Below are 19,304 nucleotides of genomic sequence, written 5' to 3'. Positions count from 1 at the left end.
AGCTTAGAGGGAGAGTATAAGACAAGGGAGAGTCCAGAGTCCTGAGAGTAAAGAGAGCTCAGATCGAGAGCTTCATGAAGGGGCTGTCCCTGGAGGAGGGCGTGGTGAGGGCCCCCTCATTGCTCAGGGGAGCCAGATCAGGCTGGTGAAAGCAGAAGGCAGTCAGAGGGTCACCTACAAATTTTCCCCACTATTTACCTCTCTCCTTTCTGAAAACTGACCATTTATTCCTCCCCTTTGGATTGCGTCTTCTAAGCAGTTACTGAGTTACATGAGAGGACCTTCCCTCTTATCCCATGACTGCTTACTTTGCTTACGGGCCTTTGGTGAGAGCCATTATCAAAATATACTATATATACTTGATCATCCTTGTCCATGTGTTTGATGACCTCCCTCAAAGGATTCTAATAGATTGATCAGGCATGATTTCCCTTTCCAAAAACCAGGTTGCCTCTTCCCCAATGATTCGTTTTCATCAATGTGTCTGATCATTGTGTTCTTTACTACAGTTTCAACGAATTTGCCTGATAGCAAAGTTAAGCTTCCTGTCCTGTAATTGCCAGGATCAGCTCTGGAGCCTTTTTAAAAAGTTAGCATCACATTAGCTACCCTCCAGTCATCTGGTCCATAGGTTGATCGAAGTGATATTGTACATATCACATTTAGTAGTTCTGCAATTTCATATTTGAGTTCCTTCTGGAACGTATGTTTTGGGCTGTGCCAGTGGGATTCTGGTTTATGATAAGTGGGACGTTTGGTAATAAATTAACCCTACAAAAGGGCAATTATTATATTTTGAAGGCTGTATTGAGTTTATTTGAGGAATCAAGACAGCTGCTCTTAGGCCCCATGGGACTGTTTGGGAGGAGGCCACGTGTTTACACAGACCATACCCAACTATTCATTAGGTGGAATGCTCTCTTGGGGCTTGGAAATCCCTTTTTGACTGTTCAGTAATAGGCACTCGCATAAAACCAGAAGCCAAGCATTGGCCAGTCGATACTCAGCACGAGTCAGCTGACCGAAAGCTCAGTCATGGCATTCAACAGACTTACAATTCCATTTGGCTGTCCCCGTTGGTTCCGTATTGAAGAATGTGAGAGCACACATGGACGCTGTGCCCAAGGAGCGACTCATGCCATGGGTGCCATGACTACAGGGGGCTCTCGGGCAGCAGAACTAGGTTGGTTCAATTGCACAAAAGCACAGGGTGGATTCAGGAGGACATGTAGGGAGTACGTGACCCCCGCCATGCAGCATAGAGACCTGCTGTATGAGGACTCCATGTGGCAATTGCATGCAAAGGGCAAGTGGGCGCAGAGCAGAAAACAAGAACTGGTCCTGGGATATGTCACTCGGGGCAGAACCTAACAGAATGGCTGCCTACTGAACGTACAAGATGTGCCGATATAGCTGGAGCATTACATCATCCCCTCGAACAAGAAACCTGTCATAATTGTGCGGTAAGATATTTGTACGACCAGAGCCAACAATGAGAGGAAGAAGGGATCACAGCTGTACTACCAGAGAGAGCAACAGCAAGTGCACAATTATATTTACATAGATCAAAAACTTTGCATACAGCAACCCCAGTTATTTCCTCGCTGCGCTGCAGTGATAAATGTCGCCTCCTTTTACAATGTACTGATCAGCACAGTCCAGGACCTAGCAAGATGACCTCCCATATGAATTTTCTCTGCCTGCTACTACTCTGTATGGAGGGTAAGGATAATATAAACTGGGTGAGAAGTTTGTACTAAATTGGAGGAGGGGAAATCTCAGCTCCTTAAATTAACTGAAAATGTAATGAGTTAGTCTCTAAGGTGCCACAAGTCCTCCTTTTCTTTTTGCGAATACAGACTAACATGGCTGCTACTCTGAAACCTGTCAGTAGTATAATACTGAATTCCCTTGGTAGTAGAGATAAATGATCCACTGAAAGTATGAAAAAACTTTCTGCCTGCATGAGTCACTGTATCCAACTCTGGAAATCATTTTCTGCCTCTACAAAAGAAGTGTCTATAAATTGCTCTCTCTCATGCTTTACACCTCTGTAAAGAACATTGTGATACTTCATAACAGACAGACACTATCAGCAATTCAGTTGCCTTTCTATTTTCACTCTCTTCCTTCCTCCAGGCTCCAGTGAGCAGATTGTGATGACTCAGTCACCAGAATCCCTGACAGTGACTCCAGGAGACAAAATCACAATAAACTGCAAAGCTAGTTCTGACCCTCTCACCTATGTAGCTTGGTACCAGCAGAAATCAGGACAACCACCTAAGCTTCTTATTTATGCTGTCTCTACTCATCCCTCTGGGGTTCCAGAACGGTTCAGTGGCAGTCGATCTGGGAACGATTTCATTCTCACAGTCAACAGGGTTGACGTTGCCGATATTGGAGATTATTATTGTGAGCAAAGTAGGAACTTCCAGTCCTTACAGTGATACAGACCAGTAAAAACAGCTCCTTCTTCTTTCACTATGTATTACAGTGCTGGTGATTTGGCCCAATTATGGAGAGGATAGGGTGTGTTAGGGCCCAATACTGGGAGGTGCTGAAGACTTCCCAGAAATTCCTAAGCACCTTCCAATGCACTGAGGCCAGATCCTCAGCTGGCATAAATCAGCAAAGCTTCACTGAGTTAAATGGAGCTCCACTGATTTACACTAGCAGAGGATTGGCCCTTTGACTTCAGTGGGTGTTGCTCACACTCAGTATCTCCCAGGAGATGCGCCTCATCGGGCAGGATGAGCCTTGAAAAGACAAACAACAAGACTCAGATACACCAAGCCCCAGCTGACCAGAAAAAGGATACATCACCAAGGGCTGGTTTTGTTTGTTTTTTAAATGAGCCAGAGACATCAACAACAAATTTACCTATATCCGTGGACTAAAAAGCATTACTGTCTGAGAAACAAAAACAGCATGCACCGAGCAGAACTATACTTACTATTCAGTTGCTTCCATTAATAGCCTTGTAGTTTCGGGTCAGTGCTTCCATTGTCCACCATCTCTATCCAGTAGGGAGAATGTAATCCAGGGTGAAATGAGATGTGCAGGCTCACAGCTTTGGAGTGGTTCTGTTTCGACATTCAGGCTCAAACCCTGCCTGGTTTCCTGTTGAAACCATGAATTGTACATGACTATTCTGTGCATACAGGGCAACAAACAAAACACAAAATCACATCAATGGGAGTTTGCCTAACACAACTGCAGGATGAAGTACTTTGAAAATAGATTTCAGAGTAGCAGCCGTGTTAGTCTGTATCCGCAAAAAGAAAAGGAGTACTTGTGGCACCTTAGAGACTAACCAATTTATTTGAGCATGAGCTTTCGTGAGCTACAGCTCACTTCATTGGATGCATGCAATGGAAAATACAGTGGGGAGATTTATATACACAGAGAACATGAAACAGTGGGTGTTACCATACACACTGTAACGAGAGTGATCAGGTAAGGTGAGCTATTATCAGCAGGAGATCTGGGAGGGAGGGGGGACCTTTTGTAGCAATAATCAAGGTGGGCCATTTCCAGCAGTTGACAAGAACGTCTGAGGAACAGTTGGGCGGGGGGGGGGGGGAATAAACATGGGGAAATAGTTTTACTTTGTGTAATGACCCATCCACTCCCAGTCTGGGTACAATTAACTGGATACAATTAATTTAGGCTTGAATAAATTAATGAAGACTAAATAAATAAATGAATAAATAAATCAAATTATATATGAATAAATAAAGACTGGGAGTGGATGGGTCATTACACACAGTAAAACTATTTCCCCATGTTTATTCCCCCTCCCCACACACACACTGTTCCCCAGATGTTCTTGTCAACTGCTAGAAATGGCCCACCTTGATTATCACTACACAAGTGATCCCTGCCCTCCAGCCCCCCCCGGTAATAGCTCACCTTACCTGATCACTCTTGTTACAGTGTGTATGGTAACACCCATTGTTTCCTGTTCTCTGTGTATATAAATCTCCCCGCTGTATTTTCTACTGCATGCCCCGATGAAGTGAGCTGTAGCTCACGAAAGCTTATGCTCAAATAAATTTGTTTGTCTCTAAGGTGCCACAAGTCCTCCTGCTCTTTTTGAAAATAGAGCAACTTTTCCTTATGCACAGAAGTGCATAGTCAAGGCCAAGAGTTTTTTTTTAAAAGGTGACTATGGTTAAGTTCCTAAATCCAGTTTCAGGCACGTAGGTAAGTGGCTTGCTTTATCAAAGTCCCAGTCAACTGGCAGTAGCCACGGAGTTGAAGAGGAACTGCTGCCTGCCCACCATTTTTGAAAAATCAAGCCTTTGATTTAGGTACCTCAATATGGGGTTAGGAGTCTAACTTTAGGCAGCTCTTTTTGAAAATTGGCCACACATAAGCTTTAATGTCTAGGCAAAAACACAAACAGTACTACATTTTGGGGTGTGTTTGGGGGCAAATATTACACTTATAATAACAGACTGATAGAGCTTAGAAATAAATTGTGTTGCTCTTTTGTGGTAGCTCATCAGAGCTTGGATTTTTTTTCCCCGATAAACGCGAACAAATTATAGGAACTAGCGAATTATGACAAACCAGTGCTCATTGTTCAGACATGGGATGAAGTAAAATGCTTCTGTATTTTCTTGTGGACATAACTGAATATGTCAATGCAAAGCCAGAGTCACCTACCTACTAAATTATTCCCATAGAATTACAAATGCACATATGGCCCTTCTGTTCCTGTGCTTGATGGGACTCAAATATATCTGCTTCCTCTTGATCACATAGCTGTGAAGCAAACTCACATGACTGGAGTACTGTCATGGATGGTTATAAACTGTTCAGGAAGGACAGGCAGGGCAGAAAAGGTGGGGGAGTAGCACTGTATGTAAGGGAGCAGTATGACTGCTCAGAGCTCCGGTACGAAACTGCAGAAAAACCTGAGTGTCTCTGGATTAAGTTTAGAAGTGTGTGCAACAAGAGTGATGTAGTGGTGGGAGTCTGCTATAGACCACCGGACCAGGGGGATGAGGTAGATGAGGCTTTCTTCCGACAGCTCACGGAAGCTACTGGATCGCATGCCCTGATTCTCATGGGTGACTTTAATTTTCCTGATATCTGCTGGGAGAGCAATACAGCGGTGCATAGACAATCTAGGAAGTTTTTGGAAAGCGTAGGGGACAATTTCCTGGCGCAAGTGCTAGAGGAGCCAACTAGGGGGGGCGCTTTTCTTGACCTGCTGCTCACAAACCGGGTAGAATTAGTGGGGGAAGCAAAAGTGGATGGGAATCTGGGAGGCAGTGACCATGAGTTGGTTGAGTTCAGGATCCTGACACAGGGAAGAAAGGTAAGCAGCACGATACGGACCCTGGACTTCAGGAAAGCAGACTTCGACTCCCTCAGGGAACGGATGGCCAGGATCCCCTGGGGGACTAACTTGAAGGGGAAAGGAGTCCAGGAGAGCTGGCTGTATTTCAAGGAATCCCTGTTGAGGTTACAGGGACAAACCATCCCGATGAGTCGAAAGAATAGTAAATATGGCAGGCGACCAGCTTGGCTTAATGGTGAAATCCTAGCGGATCTTAAACATAAAAAAGAAGCTTACAAGAAGTGGAAGGTTGGACATATGACCAGGGAAGAGTATAAAAATATTGCTCGGGCATGTAGGAATGATATCAGGAGGGCCAAATCGCACCTGGAGCTGCAGCTAGCCAGAGATGTCAAGAGTACCAAGAAGGGTTTCTTCAGGTATGTTGGCAACAAGAAGAAAGCCAAGGAAAGTGTGGGCCCCTTACTGAATGAGGGAGGCAACCTAGTGACAGAGGATGTGGAAAAAGCTAATGTACTCAATGCTTTTTTTGCCTCTGTTTTCACTAACAAGGTCAGCTCCCAGACTGCTGCGCTGGGCATCACAAAATGGGGAAGAGATGGCCAGCCCTCTGTGGAGATAGAGGTGGTTAGGGACTATTTAGAAAAGCTGGACGTGCACAAGTCCATGGGGCTGGACGAGTTGCATCCGAGAGTGCTGAAGGAATTAGCGGCTGTGATTGCAGAGCCATTGGCCATTATCTTTGAAAACTCGTGGCGAACCGGGGAAGTCCCGGATGACTGGAAAAAGGCTAATGTAGTGCCAATCTTTAAAAAAGGGAAGAAGGAGGATCCAGGGAACTACAGGCCAGTCAGCCTCACCTCAGTCCCTGGAAAAATCATGGAGCAGGTCCTCAAAGAATCAATCCTGAAGCACTTGCATGAGAGGAAAGTGATCAGGAACAGCCAGCATGGATTCACCAAGGGAAGGTCATGCCTGACTAATCTAATTGCCTTTTATGATGAGATTACTGGTTCTGTGGATGAAGAGAAAGCAGTGGATGTATTGTTTCTTGACTTTAGCAAAGCTTTTGACACGGTCTCCCACAGTATTCTTGTCAGCAAGTTAAGGAAGTATGGGCTGGATGAATGCACTGTAAGGTGGGTAGAAAGCTGGCTAGATTGTCGGGCTCAACGGGTAGTGATCAATGGCTCCATGTCTAGTTGGCAGCAAGTGTCAAGTGGAGTGCCCCAAGGGTCGGTCCTGGGGCCGGTTTTGTTCAATATCTTCATAAATGATCTGGAGGATGGTGTGGATTGCACTCTCAGCAAATTTGCGGATGATACTAAACTGGGAGGAGTGGTAGATACGCTGGAGGGGAGGGATAGGATACAGAAGGACCTAGACAAATTGGAGGATTGGGCCAAAAGAAATCTGATGAGGTTCAATAAGGATAAGTGCAGGGTCCTGCACTTAGGACGGAAGAACCCAATGCACAGCTACAGACTAGGGACCGAATGGCTAGGCAGCAGTTCTGCGGAAAAGGACCTAGGGGTGACAGTGGACGAGAAGCTGGATATGAGTCAGCAGTGTGCCCTTGTTGCCAAGAAGGCCAATGGCATTTTGGGATGTATAAGTAGGGGCATAGCGAGCAGATCGAGGGACGTGATCGTTCCCCTCTATTCGACATTGGTGAGCCCTCATCTGGAGTACTGTGTCCAGTTTTGGGCCCCACACTACAAGAAGGATGTGGATAAATTGGAGAGAGTCCAGCGAAGGGCAACAAAAATGATTAGGGGTCTAGAACACATGACTTATGAGGAGAGGCTGAGGGAGCTGGGATTGTTTAGCCTGCAGAAGAGAAGAATGAGGGGGGCTTTGATAGCTGCTTTCAACTACCTGAAAGGGGGTTCCAAAGAGGATGGCTCTAGACTGTTCTCAATGGTAGCAGATGACAGAACGAGGAGTAATGGTCTCAAGTTGCAGTGGGGGAGGTTTAGATTGGATATTAGGAAAAACTTTTTCACTAAGAGGGTGGTGAAACACTGGAATGCGTTACCTAGGGAGGTGGTAGAATCTCCTTCCTTAGAGGTTTTTAAGGTCAGGCTTGACAAAGCCCTGGCTGGGATGATTTAACTGGGAATTGGTCCTGCTTCGAGCAGGGGGTTGGACTAGATGACCTTCTGGGGTCCCTTCCAACCCTGATATTCTATGATTCTATGAACACGAATCCTGTTGACCATCATTCAGGCCAGCCTCAGATTTACATATAATAATGAGTACGTTCCACAATCCTCCTGAGCTGTTATAAATCTTAGCTTCGTTTTTTAATAATTAGCATCAGAGCAACTAATGTAGAAGCAACGTTATTTTACAGATGCATTTGATGTGGCTCCTCTCTCCAACGTTTGTAGCTAGGTAGTGCAGCCATCTTATTATTTGACCTCTAAGGCAATTGTTTCAAAAAAAGATTTGCTAAAGGCTTTCAATTTATCCCTACAGTAATAAGACACTCATAGATATAATTCATCAGCTCATTCTCAGAGGAATTGGAAGCAAGGTTGTTTATCTGAACCAAACCAGGATTTTGTTCTCTCTTGGTATAACTCCCCCGCAGACTGCAAAAATTAATCAAAACTAGGTTACTTTTGTTACAATCTTGATTGAGGAAACAATCCGCCATTGGAAACTGAGCTGGCACACACCATACATAGCTGAAAAAGCCAGACGCATAGGAAGTAAATGGCATTACTGCCAGATTCACTCACACTAACCACTAAGTGGTGCAATCGGACTAGAAATCAGTATTTTCCCTAGTGACAATGCCTGTGTCTACAAGTCTGTTGTGTCAAACACATGGTCTTTTGGGGTTTATCCCCTGAGCAGCCATGCCAAGAAGCCAAGCCAGTAATTGATTTCTGCATTTTTGAAATTAATAGTATATTACATAAGTCAGTTTTACAAAGAACTCCAGATTGTCTATTACAAAAAACAACATTGTATTTACACATCTACCAGTAAGTGATGATGGTTATTTTCCTATACAGTTGTTTGTTCTACTAAGATATATAATTGTCTAAAAACCAAAGCTGTATTATATTGAACTGATCAAACTGCAAAACTCTAGTGGTGTGATTTTTTTTTTAAAAGAAGCTGCAGCAGAATCCCCCATTTGCAGCAGCATTACGTTGTGGTATGTAGGATCCATGCCATAGAATTTAGGCCCTGGGGTGCACAGAGCTTTGTCTGTAGGAGTCTGCTTCTCTTCACCCATCGCCAAAACGCAGCTGCCTGAAGTGCAGTAAGATGCAGCAAGTGTAAATAGACAGAATTACGTTAATTTATAGGAAGGATCAGGATTTGCACCATCTCTGATGGAACTCTTCTGCGGTGCCATGCACTGATAAGGCACCCCTAGCTTTTATCACAGAGGTGACTTCTGAATCGTGATTTACTTTGCATCCAACTGCGCCAGGCAGCAGGTTTCTATTCCTTTTCACTTGGAGGGATAGCATGTCCCCATCCTTCCCTACACAGAATTCATTTTCTCTCTTCCTTTTCCAGGCAGGTCAAAGACAACATGCAGGCTACCTTGCAGCTTCCATACAAACCAAAATCTTTCAATATAATGCTCTATCAGAGCCTGACCTCCCATGCCAAAACTCACCAAGATTGAGGGGTGAATGAGGTGGGCAGGGAACCTTTGTCATGACAATTCATTACAGCGTTAGAGAAGTGGGGGGTATAAAACTGGGGCATAGGGGAAAATGAATGGTAAGGCATTCCTGGGTTGTATGCCCTAAATTTCCTAGGCCCTTCCTTCAGTACCTGAGAGAAGGGGTTACTGAGGGACAATGTGTATGGATCTGGAGACAGCCAAGTATAGAGTAATAGGTCCAGGTCAGGCCCTGATCCAGTAAAACACTTAAACGTACACATAATTTCAATCAATGAGACTCCTCACTTCAAGTTAGACACATCAATGTTTTGCAGGATTAGGGCCTAAATGAGTCCTTTAAAAATTCAATCCCCAGATCCCCCTGCTAACAGCAAGTTTGGGGGCTAGGAGCATAGGTAGAAACTATTTCGCTAAAGTTGATCACAAAAGGACCTACAGACTGAGAGAAAATCTCATCTCTTACTGGTTTCTTAATCCCATTCCCATGACTAGAAGAGCAGAGGGGTCATTTCTATTGGCTCATATTTATCTCTCTGTAATTTTCAGGATCCTGTATTAATTGCAAGGAAAATCCAAGGTCAATACACACAACCCGTTCCTTCATTTGGGCAAGCAGGCCCTGGATGTTCTGGGGTTCTTCACACATTCTCTGAAGATCATCTGATCACCAGAAGAGAGAACCAGCCAAGATTTCTATAGTGAAATCACAATGGGGAGAAAAACTGTACTATCATTATGTTTGTTAAGCATCCACGCTGTTTGGCTGTCCGCTACAAGACAGCAAGCGTGGCCCATGTTTGCACTCTGGATAGATTGACAACGTTTAAAACTCTGGGAAACTCACAAGTAGGTTCTGTCTTACAGCGCCTTGGTGTGTTTTTTCTTTAATAACACAGATGGGTGACCACATCTGGAAAGAAGAGAAAGTGCATGCCTGGAAACTGAATTAGGGGCCCAGTTCAGCAAAACACTTAAGCATCTGCTTAACTTTAAGCAGCTGAGTAATCCAGCCCCTATTCAGTAAAGCAATTAAGCACATGCTGAACTGGGCTAGATGACTCAGGTCTTTCGTCCCTCTGATTTCTATGATTTTTATGCATGTGAGGCTGTATTGGGAGGGTAAATACGTTCACTTACCTTAGACATGAATTTCAATATGCTAAAAATTGTACCACTAACGGAGGATGCTTCTTACTCTACATGAAGGTTGGCTTGTTGTAGAAGGATTCCATATGGCTGGAGATGTGCAGGCTGGCCCCGGTGAGGTGCTGAGCAACTGCAGCAACAGGAGTTGAGGTGAGTCAGCACCTCACAGGATCAGTTCCATGAAAAGCTCGGATGGTTCTTCAATATCATTGCTAAGTGTCGCTTTGCCATAGACTCGCCCGGCAATATAAGCTCCTGGAAGCATTAATATTTCCGGACTCTGTCCTGAAACTCAGAGGCAGCTTAAACCGTGCAGTCACTTTGCCTAGTCACACCCAGTGCTATCGCCTTGCTGCACTGAGCGGTCGGTATAAATCCAGCAGCCTGCACTGCATATTTCATTGGGGAGTTTCTAGCAAGCCAGGTAACAGGCAGCATGAGATCGCAGATGCTACTTGTTTTCATGCTCTTGCTGTGGATTCAAGGTAGGAGGGGTAATGACCGTGTGAAATGTGGCAACCATTTAGTGGTTCCGCTGCTGTTGCGCTGAATCATTGGTATGTTTAATTTCTAGTCTCTTTAAACTTTTGCAAAGTGAATTTCCAAACCATATGTGACCCTTGCGCATTTTCTTTCCACATCTAGACTCCAGTGGGCAGGTTGTGTTGACTCAGTCTCCAGAGTCTCTCTCAGTCCTCACTGGAGAAACTGTTACTATCAAATGCCAGTCTGATACAGACATTGATGATGACTTGAACTGGTACCAGCAGAAATCCGGAGCTGCTCCTAAGCTCCTTATCTATGAAGTTTCTAATCGCCACACTGGGGTCCCAGTCCGGTTCAGCAGCAGTGGCTATGGGACAGACTTCACTTTCACAATCAGCAGTGTCGAAAATGATGATGCTGGAGATTATTACTGCCAGCAAAGTGATCGTACCCCACTCACAGTGATAGAAGACCAATACAAAAACCACTCCCTGACACACAGTATGTTCTGCCCGGGCCATCTGTTCTATAGCACTTACACGGGGGGCACTTCTCAGCTCTACAGCACTTCCCTTCTCAGACATGCATGCACAGTAAACCATATAACATTTTGCATTGTTTTCTCTCAAGCCATCTCAGCTCTTCCTGAACAGTCTCCCTGCCTGAAAGTCATTTCCATGGAAGGATCTAGGGTTTTATCCCCTCTTGAGAAAATAAAATATTTCACCTGGGAAAACAAATTAACTGATGTTTAACTCTCTACTTTGTTCCTTAAATTTGCAACTAATCAGGCAATACTTTAACTAGGTGATATTGGGAAAATCTGAGACCCGTGAATATACACTAGCAATGGAAAAGAGGTTGTTTTTTCCAAAAGAGAAACCAGCAGAAAATTCTGTTCATGAATGCCCTGTGCATGTGTGCAGAGCTAGTTACTTTTGCGCTGGAAGGAATAATCCAGTGATCTGAATATAAACTTGCCTGGACTCCTCTCTCAGGAAACGTGGCTCTGGTTAATCTGAAAGCTCAACCATCTCCAGTTCTCTGCGGCCAACAGGCCTCAAGGCCTAGTAGACTTTCCCCAGAACTTCATTCTGCCTCATGGAGCACGCTGCACTAGGGCCAGGCTCACCTGCAGTCCATGCATACCCCAGGGACTGCTCTCTCTGTGACAGTAGCGTAATTGTCCCAAAGGGAGCAGGGAGGGATGGGGAGGAGGTGGGAGCAGGATGGTTGTGCCCAAGGAAACAGGCTGTATTACTGTAAAGGTGATTGAAGCCTGGTTTCCCTGCACACTACAGTGGGGATGTGGTGATTCTGAAGTCAGTTTGTCCTCTCCCGCCCCACAAACACACACACTCTCAGAGCAGTGCCTGCCTATCAAGCACATTCTAGTCGTAGCTTACTACAGATAGGGTAAAGCTGCCAGTTGTTTACTTTTTAAATGAGGGAAAGTTGTAATTGGTGACCATCCTGTGAGCCAGAGGCAACGGCAGAGGATGAGGAGAAAGGATTAGGAAAGTGATTTATTTTCCCAGTGAACAACATGCAGCCTCCTAGCCAAGAAAGGAGGGAAAGGCCGGGTAATCCTTTTGTACTACTAATTTCTGATAGCCCTCAGCCATTCACACATCAGTTCACACCTATGGTGGAGCCCAATCAAAATGGAACCAAAATGTGGTCCCTTGGAGGCTTGGTTCAGGTCAGGAACCAAAACCACCAAGACATTTTGGATCCACCTCACTGAATCTGACCCACCACTTTCCAGGCTCTAGAGACACACAGTGGAGTTCCAGTTTTGTCCCATCTCTAATCATTTCTTGTAAGTACCATATTATTTGGGAAGGCAATTGTTTGTAGGTGCTGTGGGCCATGTTCTGCTCTCACAGTCAGTGTGAGTCCTAAGTGACTCCATTGACATTAGTGGACATTTCTCTGGATGGAGCTAATATCCGTCTGGCCCACCTGGCTGAGACTTTATTTCATGCTGGGTGAAAGGAGCGGAGACTCCTGCAGGGGACGTAGAGAGGGGAGTCCCAGGGCCTGGGCAGAAGGCTCTGGAGGCCTGTGGCAGTTGGCGAGAGAAGCTGACAGTTGGGCGAAGTGACAGGGAGCGTGAAGCTGCTCAGGAACCAGCCTCCCCAGCACTGGGGCTCCAGACGGGATCTGAGGCTCAAAACCTGCAGCCTGGCAGCAGTTCGCTGGTACCAAATAAAACTAATGTCTCCTTCAACCTCCCCCAGTTCCAGCCAGTCCTTGATCCGAGCTAGGGCTGACACAACCCAGGTGTTACCCAGGAGCACAACACCGCATCAGGAGCAAGCAGCCAGGGCTATGATTGTAGACGCACCAGGGAACTGAAAAGGCAGTTGGAGCAGTCGTGACTGGAGCTGCCATGGGATACGAGGCTGCCCAGGAGCCAGCGGTCATTATGGCGCCTGTTTTCTGGGCGGGAATGGAAGCTGATGCTGGTGCCCAGCACGATCCCATGCAACAGCTGCTCCAAGGGGAGGCCGGGCAAGAATTGCTGCGTCACGTCCTGTATCTGGCCACGCGCGAGTGGCTGCAAGGAGTGCTCCAGGACGAGGACACCCAAGAGGTGTTGCGTCAGGCACTGCACTGGGAGCTGGAAGGGTGTCTGCAGGATGAGGCCATGCGGGCGTTGCTGCATCAGGCCCTGCAAGACAGGATGAGAGAGGCTTTCCACGGTGAAGCCATTGAAGAGCTGCTGCCTTTGGCCCCACATTTGCAGCTATATTGGATTTTCCTGGTGGAGGTCCTGCAAAGACAGCTACGTCGGATCATGCGTCTGCAGCTGCAGATGGCTCTCCAGGATGAGGCTGTGCAAGAGTTGCTGCTTCAGGGCCTGCAAGAGAGGATACGAGAGCTAGTCCACCATGAAGCCGTGCAAGAGCTGCGGCGTCAGGCCCAGTGTCAAGCAAGGCCAGGGCAGCTGTGAGTGCTGCTCGGTGATGAAACCACGCAAGAGCAGCTGCCTCATGGCCTGCCTGAGACACTGCACTATTGGAGCCCGTCTGCATTCAGCTGTGTCATTAATTGGTTCCACATGTGGAGCTTTATGGCCTGTGGGCCGCGTCCGCCACTGCTGCAAAACAGAACCCCATTGACTTCAGTGGAACTGACCTAAACCAGTGGATTGGCCCTGTGCTTTATGAACAGTGACACTCTTTGGAGCATCCTTGTCCTCCCAGCACCAGAACAGCTCTCTTACCAATCAGACACAAAGAGACTCAGTCAGAATCCCCATTTACGAGGTTTCTAGCTGTACAATACCCCATACATGGACGATTTCTTTTATCTGACTTTTCTTGCAAACCTCACAAAACAAATTACAGCCAACATTTGCACTGAGCGAGCTGGCACAAAGAAAATGGATGCAGCCAAAAATTCATCTTCCACAGCTGTGCACGATTCATTCCACAGCGTGGAAATCCAATCATTTTTTTTAAACTAAACTAGGAGCATAATTCTTATCTGAGTGGGCCAGATCCTCAGCTGGTATAGCTCAAGATAAAGGTAGCTCCATTAAGGTGAATGGAGATACTTTAATTTATAGCAACAGGATCTGCTCAATGTCTTTTTCAGATACTACTATATAAAAGCGCTTACCCTAAGACAGCTATCAGCAGAGATATTTAAAACTTGAGTGGGAGGTAACTCAGCAAAGGTCTTTTCCATCTCTAATTTCTAGGATAGTATAAAGTTTTTGGCTACCATGGGGATGTAAAAAGCTTGGCTTAGGTCAGTGATGAATGTCAATATGCTCTGTCATATTTTTATTTTCATTCCTAGGCAAGGATGTGTCACACAAAAAACAAAGAAGGGCGGTTGATGTTGTACAAAGAAGCAATGTGAGAAAGCTGAAAAGGTAACAGGTTATAAGTGTCAATTGAAAAGGGTCCATTTTCATTTTTTCTGTGCTGTGCTTGATTAAATTCTGCTCTCGAGGCAAACCCTGGCTTCTGATGATCCACACACACCAGCATTTTCAAACTATACTCTACACCTCAAAAACAATTTCCATCGCTCAGTCATTTTGCATATTCACCCCTGAGTGTCATTTCCTTACTGCTCTGAGCAGGGATTATAAATCTGTCAGACTGCATTTGAGATTTCACTGCAGGGCTCTGAGCTCCTCGTAACTCAGCATGGCCAAAATGATTCCATATGCACAATTTTCTTGATGCTGTTTTTCGAGATTCGAGGTAGGATAATGAAAATATTAACACTGAGAATGGCGTATTGGGTTGTGCACTGTAATGTGCAATTACTGCTATGTTTTAACTTCTAGTACATTTAAAGTACATTTCAGAATATTGTCTATTAGTGCATTTTCTTTCTACTTCTAGACTGCAGTGGAGAGATAGCAATGACACAGTCACCAGCATCCCTATCAGTCAGTGTAGGAGAAAGTGTTGCTATCATCTGCAAAGCCACTTCGAGCGTTTATGATAACATAGCCTGGTACCACCAGAAACCCGGAGAAGCTCCTAAGCTTCTTATCTATGAAGCTTCTGACCGTCACACAGGTTTCCCAGGCCGATTCAGCGGCAGTGGCTCTGGAACTGATTTCACCTTTACAATCAGCAAGGTTGAAGCTGTTGATGCAGGAGATTATTATTGTCAGCGGTATGATGAGCAGCCTCTCACAGTGATACAGACCAAAACAAAAACTTCTCTATGCTGTGAAGTGTGTATTGTCCTGGCCATCAGTTCTATACCCAATACATGGAAGACACTTCTGGCCTTAGATTGTTTTGAAGTTAAATCTCATATGAACAGAAAACAAAATCAGTCTAAAAATGCAATCCATGTCTACTTTTATTCTGTAGTCTCCCAAAAGAAATGCAGTTTCCATCAGTTTTCATATCCTTATGAACATTTAAGATTTCATATATGAAATATTTAAGACAAACGGGATGTATGTATCCACTTTGCTTAACAATTAGGCTGCATTATAGTCAGATTTAATCTGAAGGGATCATGAAAAGTATAATATACCTATTTTTATTGGAATTAATTTCTTCAGAGCATAGTGAAGCTGCACAGTTACTGAGAAGTAATCACCCTGTCTGATATTATTGTTGCAGTTGTAATGATTAATTATTATACCTCGGTATTACATTCTGGGGATATTTTTTAAACAAATAGCCTGCAAAACATACAAGATCTTTGAGCATAAAAAGGGGGAAACTACTGTCTAAAATTTATCCCCATGACTCACTAGTAAATCTTGACTGTCAAACTGTCTGGCAGTGGGTCAAGAGCATGAATACCAACCTCAGAGCGGACTGTTAAGAAGCAGGGCACAAACCCCAAATTGGCTGTGAGTTCTATACCTAGAGTTCACCAAGCACGTATCAAGTGTAAATTCCTCAGGCACTATAGCAGTCTGAAAATGGAGTCACAGACAGTCCCCTTGGGTACGCCTGTCTATCTTGCAACCCAGATGAGTCTACCTTTGTGATAGATGGTGCCTTACACCAAAAATCACAACAATATTCAGGTTACTCCCAGTCCCAAAGGGCCAGTCACTTACCCCAGGTCAATTGCACCTTAGATCTCACACCAAAGACAACACTTGTAGTCAATCCTATAATAAACTAGCTAAAGATTTATTAACTAGGAAAAGGAAATAAGAGAGTTACCTGCAAGGTTAAAGCAGGTAAACATATATACACACAAATGAGTTCCAATCTTAAGTTTCAAAAAGTAATAGAAACTTCTATAATAAGCAAGCTCCATATGTCCTTTCAGGATAGCCCAGGTCATGCACTCAGGACCCTTTGCTTTTGCATAGTAATCCTTGCCCCTCAAAGTCCAAGCAGCATAAAAGATACTGTTCATCCTTGTTAGAGTTTTTTATGCTTTCCCCCATTCTGCTTCTTGTGGCTAATTCAGTGGTTGGGAGGAATTCATTTCCACGCCTCCTCTTCCTGGGGGCAAAGGGAACAAATCAACAAAGTCTTCTGTTTTCTGCTGTTCATCTGGTGTTGATGGGCCTCCTTTGTTGGGCAGTTGGGAACTACTATTTCACGCTAGTTAATGCTTCTATCCTGTCTGGTGATTTACAGTGACCGAGCAAACACTTAAATATTCCCTTATAACATGGGATACAGCTATCGTAAGTGAGATTAATGCATGCAGCGTAAGTCTAAACACTAAACACATTCTAATAATTCAAATACCTATTTTAACAATCCTAACACACAGGTGAGCCAGACTGGTTCCAGCTATGCACTTGTCAGTGTTCACTTGACACCTAGGGGCCTTGGCATAAATTGGCACCTGATCTGCCAACATCACCCTGATCAGACTCTGTAGGTTTGGCTTGTCAGGAGTTTTGTTAAACCCGCCACAGAATTCCTTCATTTTAGGTGCTCAAACGCACTTTCCTTCAAATTCTCACAGTGCCTAAGAGGGCTGTCTCCTGGAGGCCACTGATTGTGATGTCTAGCACTCCTAATTTATTCTTAAACTGCTCATTCATACGCCCAGTAATCACTGGGATCATCTTTGTTCCAGTTTTCCATAATTGTTCTACTTCACAGCAGAGCTCTCTATATTTTGCTGCCTTCTTTTCTTCTTTCTTTTTTATGTTTCCATCTGTTGGTAGGCAACATCAATTAGCAAGGTCTTATTTGTCTCCTTTTCTACAAACAGCTCTATCCAGCCTGTTTGCCTGCACCATTCAGTCTATGTCAATTGCCAGATCCCATAAAATCGTAGCCTTTTCATTCTTTAGAGCACCTTCAATTTGGTGGTCATAGTACCACATGGTTGATTTAAATCCATACTTGCCCCAGAAGCTCCAATGCAGACACTTGGTAACCTCAGTATGCCTGTTCATATAGCTTCTCCCAGCCAGGTTCCCGCAGGTGCTCAAGATACGATCTGCTGTCTTTTCCTCCCCAGAGCACATTCTGCAGTTCAGGGAGCAGTTCTGTCAGTCAATTTTCTTCTGTAGGCCGGAAGGACTGTTCTTGCGCACTCATAATGAGGTTGTCGCTCTTTTGAGGTCCTTCCACAAGCTGTGAGTTTGTTAATGTTAAGTCACTAATGGATTTGCTCTCCCTCCACCACTGTCTATGAACTGATTTCTGTACAAATCTTTCAAGTCTTTCTTTGGTGATTTGCTTTCTCCTTTCTTTTATGCTTTCTTGGGCTGGGGTGCACACTTGGTCATTGCTTGTTATTGCAACCAGATGAATTTCACTCTGACTCCTCATATATTTTGAGGTCATTGTCACTTGCTTCCTCCACAGATAACAGGCCTTTTCCTCCATCATATCATTGGATGTGCATCCTGTCCCTGTCTGGATTGATATTCATTATTGTATGCATTGCCAGGTGCTTAACTCAGATCACATTCTTCAAGTTGAGTTTTGTCTGTAAAGTAGTTCATATTCATCTGTAATATGCTTTCCTCACTTCTTTGATTTCCTTATGTTGTAAATCTGACAGTTCCCCCATTCCAAGGTATTTGTAGGAGCCATGCTGAGAAATCTTAGACAGCACCTTTCATGCCATCTGATTGTACCAGTTTGTCCCTCTTTACAGATGCCAACACACATTCGGCCAAACCAACCTGTTGCTTTGTATCTTCAAACTTTTGTACACATCATCAATCTCTGTATCTTCTTTTGTGACCATCCACACAGGCTCAGATCTTTCACGTATAACCCATGCATTACTATTTGCATTATGGTAGCCCCTAAAGACGTAGACATGGATCAGAGACTCATTGTGCTAAGTGCTGTATAAAAACAGAACAAATATATGGTGCTTGCCCTGAACAACTTACACTCTAAGTGTAAGGTATGAGACAACTGAGGGGGAGGGCAGGACTGTGGGGTTTGAAACGTGTTAATAACATCATACAGGGGAATCTTATAATTTCACATACAATGTTGCTACATATTTTACAAGGACAATACTGACCAGCAAATTATGAGTTTTCAAATGATACTTTACAAGGCATACTTTGTACAAAGGTTATTACAATAGTATGTGGCGTGTGAATATACGGGTGTATTCCATCACAGCCAGTCCTGTAAGACTCCCATCAACCCCACCCAGACAGCTCTGTTGTAGCTGATGTAACACAAGAATGCTTGGCCCGCCTGGATGCATCTCTGGTTTGGGCTTTACACACAAACAATGTGCAAGGCCGAGGGCTAAATTGTTCCAGAGACGTCAGTGCCCAAATTAGGAGACCTCATTTTCAAACAATGGGGTCTCAGTGGGATGCCCAACTTGCACATCTTAGTGCTCAGATCAACACACAGGAGCATAAATTCCCCTTCCATGAGCATAAATCCCAAACTGAGCATCAACATGTGGGGTTTGGACAAAGACAGCTCTCTGGTGGAAAACTGGCTCCACAGTATCAACTGTCTATTGAAATGTGCAGCTGGAGACATAAAAGGGGAGACCGCATCACAGGGAAGAGATGCAGCAGACCATACAATACTGCACTCCACAGGGAAATGTGCTCACACCAGCTTGGGCACACTACTTTGATTGATTACGTTGTGTGGACCATTCTGTCACTGAGCACGAGATGGCAATAGAAAGACAGAGCACTTCAGGAATGGACATTTCAGTCAAACAACAGGATGATGTTTGTTTAATATAATCCAGCCCAAAACAAAAGAATGGCCTCATTGGGTTAGACCAATG

The 19,304-nt window shown here is 44.6% G+C and overlaps 1 long non-coding RNA gene across 5 annotated transcripts in view; it reads right to left on the bottom strand.

The window, feature by feature from the left end:
- Positions 1-19,304, bottom strand: part of LOC142071958 (uncharacterized) — a 478,941-nt gene that overhangs the window by 9,561 nt on the left and 450,076 nt on the right. For 4 of the 5 annotated variants that reach the window (XR_012668239.1, XR_012668237.1, XR_012668236.1 and 1 more), the window contains exon 2: positions 2,954-3,120. This is a non-coding gene — a long non-coding RNA (uncharacterized LOC142071958). Of the gene's footprint in view, positions 1-2,953; positions 3,121-10,106; positions 13,453-19,304 lie in introns of those variants that run through there. The other variant, XR_012668235.1, reaches the window with a different exon arrangement.

Source organism: Caretta caretta, chromosome 4 (assembly GCF_965140235.1).
Source record: "Caretta caretta isolate rCarCar2 chromosome 4, rCarCar1.hap1, whole genome shotgun sequence".
NCBI lineage: Eukaryota > Metazoa > Chordata > Testudines > Cheloniidae > Caretta > Caretta caretta.
The sequence above is the reverse complement of the archived record's forward strand: the minus strand, read 5'-3'. Positions and strand labels throughout refer to the sequence as shown.